We start from the raw sequence: 12,215 nt of genomic DNA on the forward strand, positions 1-12,215 counted from the left end.
AGGTTTTCATCCAGGATGTCTCTGTACATGGCTGCAGTCATCTTTCCCTTTATCCTGACTAGTCTCCCAGTCCCTGCCGCTGAAAAACATCCTCACAGCATGATGCTGCCAGCACCATGTTTCACTGTAAGGAAGGTATTGGTGTGGTGATGAGCGGTGCCTGGTTTCCTCGAAACGTGACGCCTGGCATTAACACCAAAGAGTTCAATCTTTGTCTCATCAGACCAGAGAATTTTCTTTCTCATGGTCTGAGAGTCCTTCAGGTGCCTTTTGGCAAACTCCAGGCGGGCTGCCATGTGCCTTTTACTAAGGAGTGGCTTCCGTCTGGCCACTCTACCATACAGGCCTGATTGGTGGATTGCTGCAGAGATGGTTGTTTTTCTGGAAGGTTCTCCTCTCTCCACAGAGGACCTCTGGAGCTCTGACAGAGTGACCATGAATTTTGAGCTTCATGGCAAAAGCTGTGAATACTTATGTAGATGTGCTTTCTCAATTTTTTTATTTTTAATAAATTTGCAAAAATCTCAAGTAAACTTTTTTCATGTTGTCATTATGTGTGTAGAATTCTGAAGAAAAAAATGAATTTAATACATTTTGGAATAAGGCTGTAACATAACAAAATGTGGAAAAAGTGATGCGCTGTGAATACTTTCCGGATGCACTGTACAGCAGAAAAATAAATGTAAGCTTTCCATTACACTCATTTTCACATTTAGGGATGATTATACTTTATATGATTATTTCTTATAAACCATCCATGACTACCTGAATCTGCTTTTTGCAGTTAGGATTGTTGCTTACTCCAACAAAGAGGCATTGGCCAGGAATAAATAAACAAATGCAGGTTTCAACGTCTTTCCCTAGCGATGTCACTGAATTTTGTGCTCTAAATTGTACTATTCTCTCCTGAAACCATTGTTGGTTTGCCTTTGCATAGCACTGGCTCTCTGTGCTTCTTAAAAAAAAAAAAAACAGAATTGGATTGGAAAATTTCATCTGCCTTAACCTTTGAAGCAGAGTGCATAATTCTCATCTGTCAGAGATCATAAATTTCAAGTTTCATTAAGTAAAGCACTTGGCGGATGAATACCAGTGTCTATGAAGTCAATAAGAGAGCTATCATTCTTTCTTTCATAAAACCAAGGGCTCAAAATGATTAGCCCCGGAAATGTGCAGCTGTGCTGCATTTTTTAAATGGAAAAGCATCTGCAATTAAGTGTTGTCAACACAGATTATCATAATTTCAAAAAGTGTAGAGGGCAGCTCCAATCAGGTTCTTACAAAACTTAACCTGATGATTCAGGGTCTAGCGATAGCCTGCAATGTAAAACTGGACTAACATGACTGAAGCTGGTGCCAATTACTGCATGAAAAAGACATACTGGTCTATCACCCTGGATTTTTTTATTTTGTAAAGTGTTTGATAAATCCAGACTGCAAGGCTTCAGTGACTTCAAGTTTTGATGCTGGAAACTTTTAACTAGTTGTTAATTTATTGAAGTAAATTGCCATTAATGTGCATCTGTTTCTGCTTTCAGAGCTGAAAAATCATGAAATTTCTTCTTTTAGGATTTGAAGTGTTCTCAAATATTTTAAAATCACAGCATGGCATTAAGTCACTTGTATTTGATGTCTATTATTTACAACCTCCTAAAAATGTATCTATTGTGGAACGAGCCCCGGACACAGACAGGCAGCCATTGTATTATGCACCACCACACGTTTATTTGCAGTCTACTATTATTTACAGTCAATAAGTGCACACACACAAACCCCCAAGACTCCCCCAAAGTCCAGGCCAACACCACACTATGCCTCTTCTTCAGGCCGCCTCCTCCTTGTCTCTCCTCCAGACCTCGTCTCTCGACCTCCCGACTCCAGCCCTGAATGAAGGGAAGCGGCCCCTTTTATAAGCACCCAGATGTGCTCCAGGTGTCTTCCAGCAATCTTCCACCGACACGCCCCTGTGTGGCAGAAGTGCCGGCTGTATCCTCGGAAGCACTCCGGGTGTCCCTGCTTCTCTTCCCCCCAGCACTTCCGGGTGTGGCAGAAGTGCTGAGGTCCAGGGCTCTCCAGGCATTGGGGCGCCCCCTGGCAGTAACCATGGGCCCCTACAGGGTTGAGCTTCAAAGCTCTGCACCCGTGGTCTCCAAAGCAACCGATCACCCCCACTTGGGCTGAGGGAGGCATAAGCCCTCCTCCGGGTACCGCCCCCAGCCACCTGCAACACTATCTAATAAAACACTAAGCTCTATGTGCCCAGTCCCTTAGAGCAATCTGATTAGTCAGTTTGGCTTTTGTGTGATTGGTCAGTTGGGCTTTGGTGACGCAACAAAAGAGGAAGTGTGAATGTGTGATGCGCAAGGAGGAGTAAAGGTGCATGCTGAGAGAGTCACCTTCAAAGATGGAAGGTATAAAACTGAACAAGAGGTGACAAAGGTGCATTGAAATTAACAACCGAACCTGAGAAGCAGGCATTAAGGGAACGTGCCGAGAAAGGGAGTGCTGGTGAAAAGAGGTTCAGAAATGGAAATACAGAGGAAAGATACACGTAGGACAAGAGACAGCAATTATTTTTTAAACCATTCTATTACCTGTCTTCAACAGGTAGTGTGGCCAGTTTGTTATAAGGTGAAAAGTGCACAAGTGTGAATTGGAATAGATTCTCCCAAGGAGCAGAAAACATGCTGTCTTTCTAATTTGAAACTTTTTACTTAAACGGGCCACATAATGTATTTTACAAGGTTCCAAAAAGGAATCAGGTGTAAACTGAAAAGACAGATTCCAGCCTTCATGTGAGAAATGCAACTCATGAAAGAGTTGTCCAGCACACATAAACAGGTTAAGTTAGTAGGTCTTCTCATTAGGGCTGAATTTGGCTAATTCTCTTACAGTATCGGTGTGCTTACTAGATATACTGTAGTCAGCATGTGTCGATTGTGGATCTGTTTGTTTGCACAGGCTCCTTCAAATTGACATGTGAGGGATTTGTGGGACAATAAGTTGTTGTGAGTGCTCTTGCAAAATTCACAATTCGGCAAAAAATGCATGTAATATTGGTGGTATTTGCAATACACTGAAACCAAGAAACCCTTTCATTTGTACCCCACAGGTTGACATCAGTATTGCAGGTTGTATGAAATGAAATCCTCATAAGTTGGCGCAGCGATTCTAATAATTGATGGCTGTGTCATGAAGCTTATGCAGTATCAGCATGAACAGGGGATTTTTGCATCACTGAAAGTGGAGGCCATTTTTAGCAGAGCCTTTAAAAAGGTCAGTAGCATTCATTAAAAACATTCTCTAATTAAAATAAAATAATAAAATAAGTTTTCAAGTGTGATATAACATTTGTTACTCAATTATTACTAATAAAACTTTCATTGCCATTGACACTAAGACCAGAACACTTTTTGTGTACACCACAGTATAAAGTAATATAAAAGTAAACATCCTCAGCAGCTACCCAAAAGCCCTGGGAGACAGTCGCTGTCGTTGGTGACATGACCAGGTGTTAAGAACAGTGGCGAGTACTGTTTCCTCAGTCATCCTTGCCACCTAGCAGGAACATCATCTTTGTGAGGGCAGGTGAACAGCCCTGTATACAGCCCAAATGACAGGCAGGTCTACTTCACTCTGTGCAAGACTCTGTGCAAGATAGTAGATCTAGGTAAACAACTGAAGTTCACATCGCAATAACATCGCAACAACCAGACATAGTTGTACTATCAGAAGCCACAAAACAACTAGTAATTATAGAGCTCACTGTTCCCTGGGAGGAGTCACAGGAGAGGACATTAAGTACAAGGATGCTAAGTACAAGGACCTTCTGGAGTAGTGCCAGAGACAACGATAGTGAGTTCATTGCCTACCAGTGGAAGTGGGTTGTAGGGGCTTTGCCAGCCACTCACTCTGGAGAACCTTCACTCTGCTAGGCATGACAGGGGTGGGAAAAAAACAACAATAACAACATTTATTTATATAGCTCATTTTCATACAAATGATGTAGCTCAAAGTGCTTCACAAGGTGAAGAAAGAGAAAAAAGACAAACTAAATAAGAAAATAAGAAGAGCAATCACAGCAGCCACATAAAGAGCCTCAAGATGGCTCTGGATAAAGAGGAGCAATCCATGTACTACAGCTACTGGGACACAACTCAGGGAATGATCATCCCCAGCTGGGATGCCTGGGTGAGGGTGTCTGATGTTGTGAGACCGGAAACTCCCAATGACCCCAAGATACATCCCAGTGCATCCATAGGATATATTTTGACATTGTGTAAAAACCATATCACCCTTTGGCTGTCCTGACTACATTGACTTTCTGTCAGATATCAAACTCAGATTTCCAAAACCTCAGATTGACTTGTCATATTTGTTTGCCTCCTTGCAGATTGCAAAAGTGCTGGACATCCTCTGATGTCAACTTTCTTATTATTCTAATTATTTCTAAAGCAATCCTCTGTATACACTCATTTAGCCTGCAGACTTCTAATCTTCTCAATTCCCTGTCTTGGTCTGTTTGTGAAACCCCATAAGTACTCAAGTCAAACATGAAATCCCACTTTCCTGTCTTGCATCATAATTTATTCTCTAAAAGACTCTTCACTACCTACCATTCAGATGCTGATACTGTTTATAGGTTTATAAGGTCAGTATTGTCATGTTCTTAGTCTCTTGTACCATTAGTTTATATATGCTCCTGGTGTTTCTTCAGCATTTGCCTCCTTATGGTTTATAATGCATCGTTTGATCTTGTACTTTAATTCATCAGGCTACTTTTCACTCTGTTCTTTTTTGCTTTATAACATGCATTGTAATGGCTTGGTTGGTAAAGAGTGCTATATACTGTACAGCACAATGATCTAAAAAAGAAATTATATTCTTTTTCAGTTCTGTAGTTTTGCATATCAGAACAAAAGCAACAGTCTCTTATTGCTCACTGAGTGCTAAAATTAGAGACACATAAACTCTAGTGACAAGCAACACATAAAAGATTAGACTATGTTCGTCCCAAAAAAAAAGATAAGCCAGCAGGCAGTAGCCATACATGAAGAAGTAAGTACACACTCATTGCATCCATATCAGTAGGTATCAGAAGGTAATTACAGACTGATGTTGCTAATCAAGTGCACTTAATTCAATGATTGGGTATTACCATATACAGTATACTGTTTGTGCCAGGACAAGACAGAAGATAGACACAGCATTGTACCTGTAACAGAGACTTATTTGTATTGGACTTGTCAGAATTAATCACATTTAATCATAATATTTGAGAGGGGTGTTCTGCTTTTAATCTACTCTATGAATCCATTTTGGCATATCTAAGTGCATCTGTTAGGAAATTAAGGCGCTTTTTAAATAAACAGGATTCTTAGAAACTAATTCATGCATTTATCTCTAGTAGGATTGACTACTGCAATGCGGTGTTCACTGGATGTTCAAACTGTTCTTTATACAGCCTCCAGTTAATCCAAAATGCGGCTGCAAGAATTATTACAAGAACAAGAAAATACGAACACATAACTCCAGTTCTTAAATCCTTACACTGGCTCCTGGTTAAGTTTAGGGTAGATTTCAAAATCCTTCTTTTAACATATAAAGCATTAAATGGTCGAGGTCTGGCTTACTTGTCTGAACTTATCATGACTTACAAACCTGAGCACACATTAAGATCTCAAGATGCCGGTCTGCTTATGATTCCAAGGATTAATAAAATTACAATGGGAGGTCGAGCTTTTAGTTACAGGGCCCCTAAACTGTGGAATGGTCTGCCTGCTACTATAAGAGATGCCCCTTCGGTCTCAGGTTTTAAATCCCGGCTGAAGACTCACTACTTCAGTTTAGCATATCCTAACTAGAGCTGCTGATTAACTGTACAGACTGCATCTCTGTTGTTAGTCATTAGCACTTAAACATAAGAAACATGACAGTTATAATTGGATACTAACCCTCACTTATTCTGTTTTTCTTCTCGGTACTCAAATGTGGTACTTGGTGCCATGGCCCACCTGCCAAGTTGTTTTGCCTGCCTAAGGAAAAGTCATCCCAGATGGAGGATCGCAGGAATCGTGGGAAAGAGGGGTCCTTTCATCGGATTGGCTTGCCCAGCACTGTTTCAGCCGTGGAATGGCCAAATGGGGGAGGCAGCTTGAAGGATGAGGTCTCCAGGACTCTACACAAATCCAAATCTTATTATGGGATATATCATCTACTGTTAAATTCTGCTCTGTACTTCTAAAATTTATATTTTTTATTTCTTACTATATTGAGAAATTGTTCTGTTCTGTGTACTGCATTGTATTGTATTGACCCCCTTCTTTTGGACACCCACTGCACGCCCAACCTACCTGGAAAGGGGTCTCTCTTTGAACTGCCTTTCCCAAGGTTTCTTCCATTTTTTCCCTACAAGGTTTTTTTGGGAGTTTTTCCTTGTCTTCTTAGAGAGTCAAGGCTGGGGGGCTGTCAAGAGGCAGGGCCTGTTAAAGCCCATTGAGGCACTTCCTGTGTGATTTTGGGCTATACAAAAATAAACTGTATTGTATTGTATTGTATCTGTAACATGCCATAGCATTCTCAAACGCAGGGTCCTGGCAACGGCGTTTGTCTGGAAGCACTGGGTGCAATGCAGGAACAGGTCCTAAATGGTTTTGTCAGTGATTTGCAGGTGCACAGACAATCACAGTTGGTGATGTGAACAGAATTTGTGAATTTCCCATTGGGATTAATAAAGTATCTATCTATCTATCTATCTATCTATCTATCTATCTATCTATCTATCTATCTATCTATCTATCTATCTATCTATCTATCTATCTATCTATCTATCTATTGTAGCAGGCGGCCGGGTCCCATGCCCGGCCGGGACGCCCCTTCTACATATGTTCCTGGGGGAGCAGCCATGGGCATCTCACTACCTCCGCCGGAACGCTTGGTGGCAGCCTCCCTGGCTGACGATGGTGCCTCAGTTTCCCGCAGGGTTTCATGGGAGATGGAGTTATCCACAACCCTGTGGGGATCTGGGGTGGCCGCCAGGGGGTGCTGCATGGAACCAGGAACCCACCTGGACATCTCTGCAGCCCCACCCGGAAGTGCAATTAGCCACAGGTGATCAAGCATCTAGAGCACTTCCGGGTGGGCTATAAAAAGGGCCAGCATCCACCACTCAGGAGCCAGAATTAGGAGGAAGAGGACGAGGTTGCCTGGGAGGAGTGGTGGTGCCAAAGGAAGGATTTGTTGTTTGTTTGCTGCATTAAGTGCTTGTGGGACTGTGTTGGGCCTGTGGGACATGGGGAAAGTGTGCCCCACGGCTGAAGAGAAATAAAAAGTCTGTTTATTTTACACGTGCTTCTGCGTCAGTCTGTGCCGGGTCGGGCGCTATATACAGAGCACCTTTTACACTATCTATAAAAGCAAAGTACATGGAGGAAAACTGATACAAGAGAACATAGAAATTGCATGTAGACAGCAGCCAGGTCAGCATTCTTCTGGTGCTGTGAGGGAGTGTTTTGTGATGCCCCAATGCCCACAGCCAAAAGTAACAACCTGCACTGGGACAGCGGTAGTCATGAACAAAGATGGAGTAGGGTAAGTGAGGAGACAACAATAAAGGGTTTCACTACAAAAATGTCTGATTATTAAAACAAATGCGTCCAAGTGCAGTTACAAAATATCTTCAGTAAATAAATTAATAAAAATACTGTTATGGGTAAATCCAACAAACAACTAAACTAAACAAATAAAACACAAAAAAAACCATCCAAACAGCTTACGATTTTATTCATTTAGATATCTAATGAAATCTATTATGTTATTCAGTGAATCTAATACGGCCTTGTGTATGTGCATGTGTGGATGTTTTCTTCCATGGACTCACAACATCCAGGGATGTTTGCTGCTTTGTGCCTGATGTTGCTAGAAAACGCTGTGGGTCTGTGCTACAATAACGTCAAAGTAAGTTCAGAAATTAATAGCTGGATAAAGCAAAGTAATAGCTAATATGGCGTCACACTAGCTGTAGCTTTTACACACATGGCTCAATATCAAAGAACTGTTTAGTTACTGTTATTATGATACGACCAATATGCTTAAACAAGAAATAAAATGCAGTTACAAAGTGTCTTAGCACAATTAAGTACAGCACACAGAAAAGCACAAACAGGTCATAAGCAAATCCAAAAGTAAAACAGACTTTGTTTAAACCTGTATAAAACATTTTGCCAATATTAGTAATTCTTTTTTTTTTTTTTAAAACCACTAATAAAGTATAGTATCTTCACCCTTTCAAAAGGTGCTTGTATGAGGATTACAGACCTTCCAAGACAGAGTGTAACCATAAATGCTCACTACAATTTCACCAGCTAAAACATTACTATCATACCGTATATATTCTTACACTGAATTGTCATTACATTCAGAAAACTCTACTACATAACAATGAAACAGCACTGAAATATTTACAAGAAGTTCTTACCATACCTCATCAAGATTGTGTCCGAACGACCACAAGATGATGGCGAGTTACTGCGTTCGGACGTCTTGTTGATGTTGTTGTAACCATACCTGTAGAGAAGAAAAAAAGACATGAAACATGAAAGTTGGTTTCATGGACTAAAAATTTCTTTAATGCTGCACAGTACATTTTATTAAATGTAGGCACTTTCATGTTGTGTTTATTATTGGATTGAATTAAAAGCATTTTGCTATTCATTGATAAGAAAGGTAGGTGGCACAAACTGCCATGACAGACGGTAATCATTGCCCAAAAATGTTACTTTTTTGTCTCACATTCTTGTTACTTCACGAATAATTATTTCAGTACCTACAAAGCTATCATCATTAATTGTAGCCAAATCACAGACTGAAGTGGCATTTGGGCTGACAGTTTGCCTTTTTACCTTTTAACCTTTGTGTTTGATCGCATTTCCTGTTCCACATGTTCAGCTTTTGCTCGGAATTATTTAAACAACTTTCTCTACTGTATTCAAATACATAAATTCTATCAGTCTAGACAGAATTTCCACGTTTCATGTTTTCATTGAAATGACAAAAATGAGCTCAGCATGCATCAACACAGTACATTTTAATAGTCCTTATATGATCTTAACTAAACAAAATAATAAAAAAAAAATATTTTTTGAACCCCCCCCCCCCCTCAAATTTTATTAATGTATCTTTGATACAGTTGTAATTTCTTTTCACTGAATGGAGCTATTTATACACTTTGAACGCAGGTTCTGAAAAAGTCCCTGTGGGGCCCTGACATAAAATATGCATTAACACACATCACATCTCATTTGTAATAATATAATAATAGACATAATAGTGCTATTATTTACACTAAGATGACATATGGATTTTCCTTAAAGAAAGAAATTAAGTTACATACTCTTAGCAGGAGCTAGACACTTCTTGCAGCAGTCTCAGACATTCTCTGTTGCTGTTTAAATGTAAGTAAAACTTTAAAAAATGTAATTACTCTATAAAACATGACACCAGGGACAACATGGGACTGGACTCTCTGAGATAATACTCCTCAGTTTATAAAGCAGAATGTACTTCAGGTTAAAACACACAAATGTCCTTTTGAAATTATCGTCTACTTTCCAACGGGTGTGTAAACCACTCCAATCTAAGACAGAAGGCTGAATGTGTGTGTTTGAGTGTGTGCTTGTCTGACATGCAACTCCATACCATTAAAGCTATCTCTGCCACATTTTGCACAGACTCCCCATTTGTACTGGAGAACAGCATGGCCAATGTTTTGTTGTGAAATTTAGGTGGTGCCCCCAGTCCAGACAGGGTCAGGTACCTCTGCTAAAAACAAAGCAACAAAAAATAGTTTTTGGTAATCATCAGAGGCCACAACACACTTTTGTAAATCCATTTTTCAAGCTGATTTCAGGTCTGCTTTCAGTTTTTTCCAGTCACATCAAACATTTTGAGTGTATTTAGATGTAGTTTTTTATAAAAAAATGTAAACACCAATGAAGTAAATGTTTCAAAATCTTCAGTGCCAAGTCAAATAGGCACACACTGTGGCATAGATATACTGAACAGTGTCATTCAGACACCACTGTTTCTTCAAAAGCGCTTAAGAGTAGGATTTTCTTGTGAATATTGTGACTGGATTGTAGTGGTATAACATCCAGCAGTAGTCAGCCATCACACTCTCATTCCAGAAACCTTGGTAGCCACGCTCCATTAACTAACTGAATGTCCTGGTGAAGACTGCTTCACCACCTTAGGCCACAGGTTCAACACGCCCTTGACCCTCTGCAGTTTGCATATCAGGAGAAGGTGGGAGCGGAAGATGCCATCATCTATATGCTACACCGATCCCTCTCTCACTTGGACAGAGGCAGTGGTGCTGTAAGAATTATGTTTCTAGACTTCTCTAGCGCCTTCAACACAATCCAACCTCTGCTCCTTAGGGACAAGCTGACAGAGATGGGATTAGATTCATACCTAGTGGCATGGATCGTGGACTATCTTAAAGACAGACCTCAGTATGTGCGTCTTGGGAACTGCACGTCTGACATTGTGGTCAGCAACACAGGAGCGCCACAAGGGACTGTACTTTCTCCGGTCCTGTTCAGCCTATATACATCGGACTTCCAATACAACTCGGAGTCCTGCCATGTGCAAAAGTTCGCTGATGACACTGCTATCGTGGGCTGTATCAGGAATGGGCTGGAGGAGGAGTATAGGGACCTAATCAATGACTTTGTTAAATGGTCCGACTCAAACCACCTACACCTGAACACCAGCAAAACCAAGGAGCTGGTGGTGGATTTTAGGAGGCCCAGACCCCTCATAGACCCAGTGATCATCAAAGGTGACTGTGTGCAGATGGTGCAGACCTATAAATATCTGGGAGTGCAGCTGGATGATAAATTAGACTGGACTGCCAATACTGATGCGCTGTGCAAGAAAGGACAAAGCCGGTTTATACTTCCTTAGAAGGCTGGCTTCCTTCAACATCTGCAATAAGATGCTGCAGATGTTCTATCAAACAGTTGTGGCGAGCGCCCTCTTCTACGCAGTGGTGTGCTGGGGAGGCAGCATTAAGAGGAAAGACGCCTCACGCCTGGACAAACTGGTGAGGAAGGCAGGCTCTATTGTTGGCATGGAGCTGGACAGTTTAACATCTGTGGCAGAGCGAAGGGCGCTCAGCAGGCTCCTATCAATTATGGAGAATCCACTGCATCCACTAAATAATGTCATCTCCAGACAGAAGAGCAGCTTCAGCGACAGACTGCTGTCACTGTCCTGCTCCACAGACAGATTGAGGAGATCGTTCCTCCCCCAAACTATGCGACTCTTTAATTCCACCAGGGGGGGGTAAACGTTAATATTTAACATTATACATAGTTATTGTCTGTTTTTTTCACCTGTATTATTATCATTCTTTAATTTAATATTATTTATTGTATCAGTATGCTGCTGCTGAAGAATGTGAATTTCCCATCGGGATTAATAAAGTATCTATCTATCTATCTATCTATCTACTTGTTCATCACTCACCATACCAAGACTTTCAGGAAAGAACACTAAATGTGAGTGCAAGAAGTGTATTTTCAATGACCCGTTTCTGGTATGAATCAAGCAGATTCTGAACTCCTTCCTTGCATGCAGGAGACTTATGGCTACCCAGAAAGTTTTCACAGAGCCACTTGAATGCCACCCAAGATTTTAGCTCGGCTGCCAAGATAAATTGTGTAAAACTATCATCTTGCAAAATGGACTTGATCCATGGACCTATAAATATCCCTTTCCTACAGATGACATGTGGAAGCCAAGATTTATCCTGGCCACCAAGTGGACAACTGAAGTACAATTTGTATGTTTTCTTAAGATATGCGGTAATTGGGCCATGATGTGCTTTCATCGTGAATGAACCCCACACATAACAGAAACTGTCTGGATGATTAATATAATTTCTAGGCATGATAACAACTGGAATCAATCACAGTTAATGCCGTCTGTAACACACAAATCCAGACAACTGTTGTTAAATCTTGTAATACACTTAGGATAATTATAACAAATATCATCCATCCATCCATCCATCCATTTTCCAACCCGCTATATAAAAAAACAGGGTCACTGGGGTCTGCTGGAACCAATCCCAGCCAACACAAGGCGTAAGGCAGGGAACCAGGGCGCCAACAACAAATATCATTCAATATGTAATTAGCTTCATCACAAAA

At 40.9% G+C, this 12,215-nt stretch overlaps 1 protein-coding gene across 3 annotated transcripts in view; it reads right to left on the reverse strand.

Annotated features, from left to right (window-relative positions):
* Window positions 1–12,215, reverse strand: part of frmpd3 (FERM and PDZ domain containing 3) — a 779,808-nt gene that overhangs the window by 369,360 nt on the left and 398,233 nt on the right. For all 3 annotated transcript variants that reach the window (XM_028816887.2, XM_051934418.1, XM_051934416.1), the window contains exon 4: window positions 8,482–8,565. The gene's annotated coding sequence lies outside the window, so the exon portion shown is untranslated. The remainder of the gene's footprint in view (window positions 1–8,481; window positions 8,566–12,215) is intronic.

The sequence above is a fragment of the Erpetoichthys calabaricus genome, chromosome 12 (assembly GCF_900747795.2).
Source record: "Erpetoichthys calabaricus chromosome 12, fErpCal1.3, whole genome shotgun sequence".
Lineage (NCBI taxonomy): Eukaryota > Metazoa > Chordata > Cladistia > Polypteriformes > Polypteridae > Erpetoichthys > Erpetoichthys calabaricus.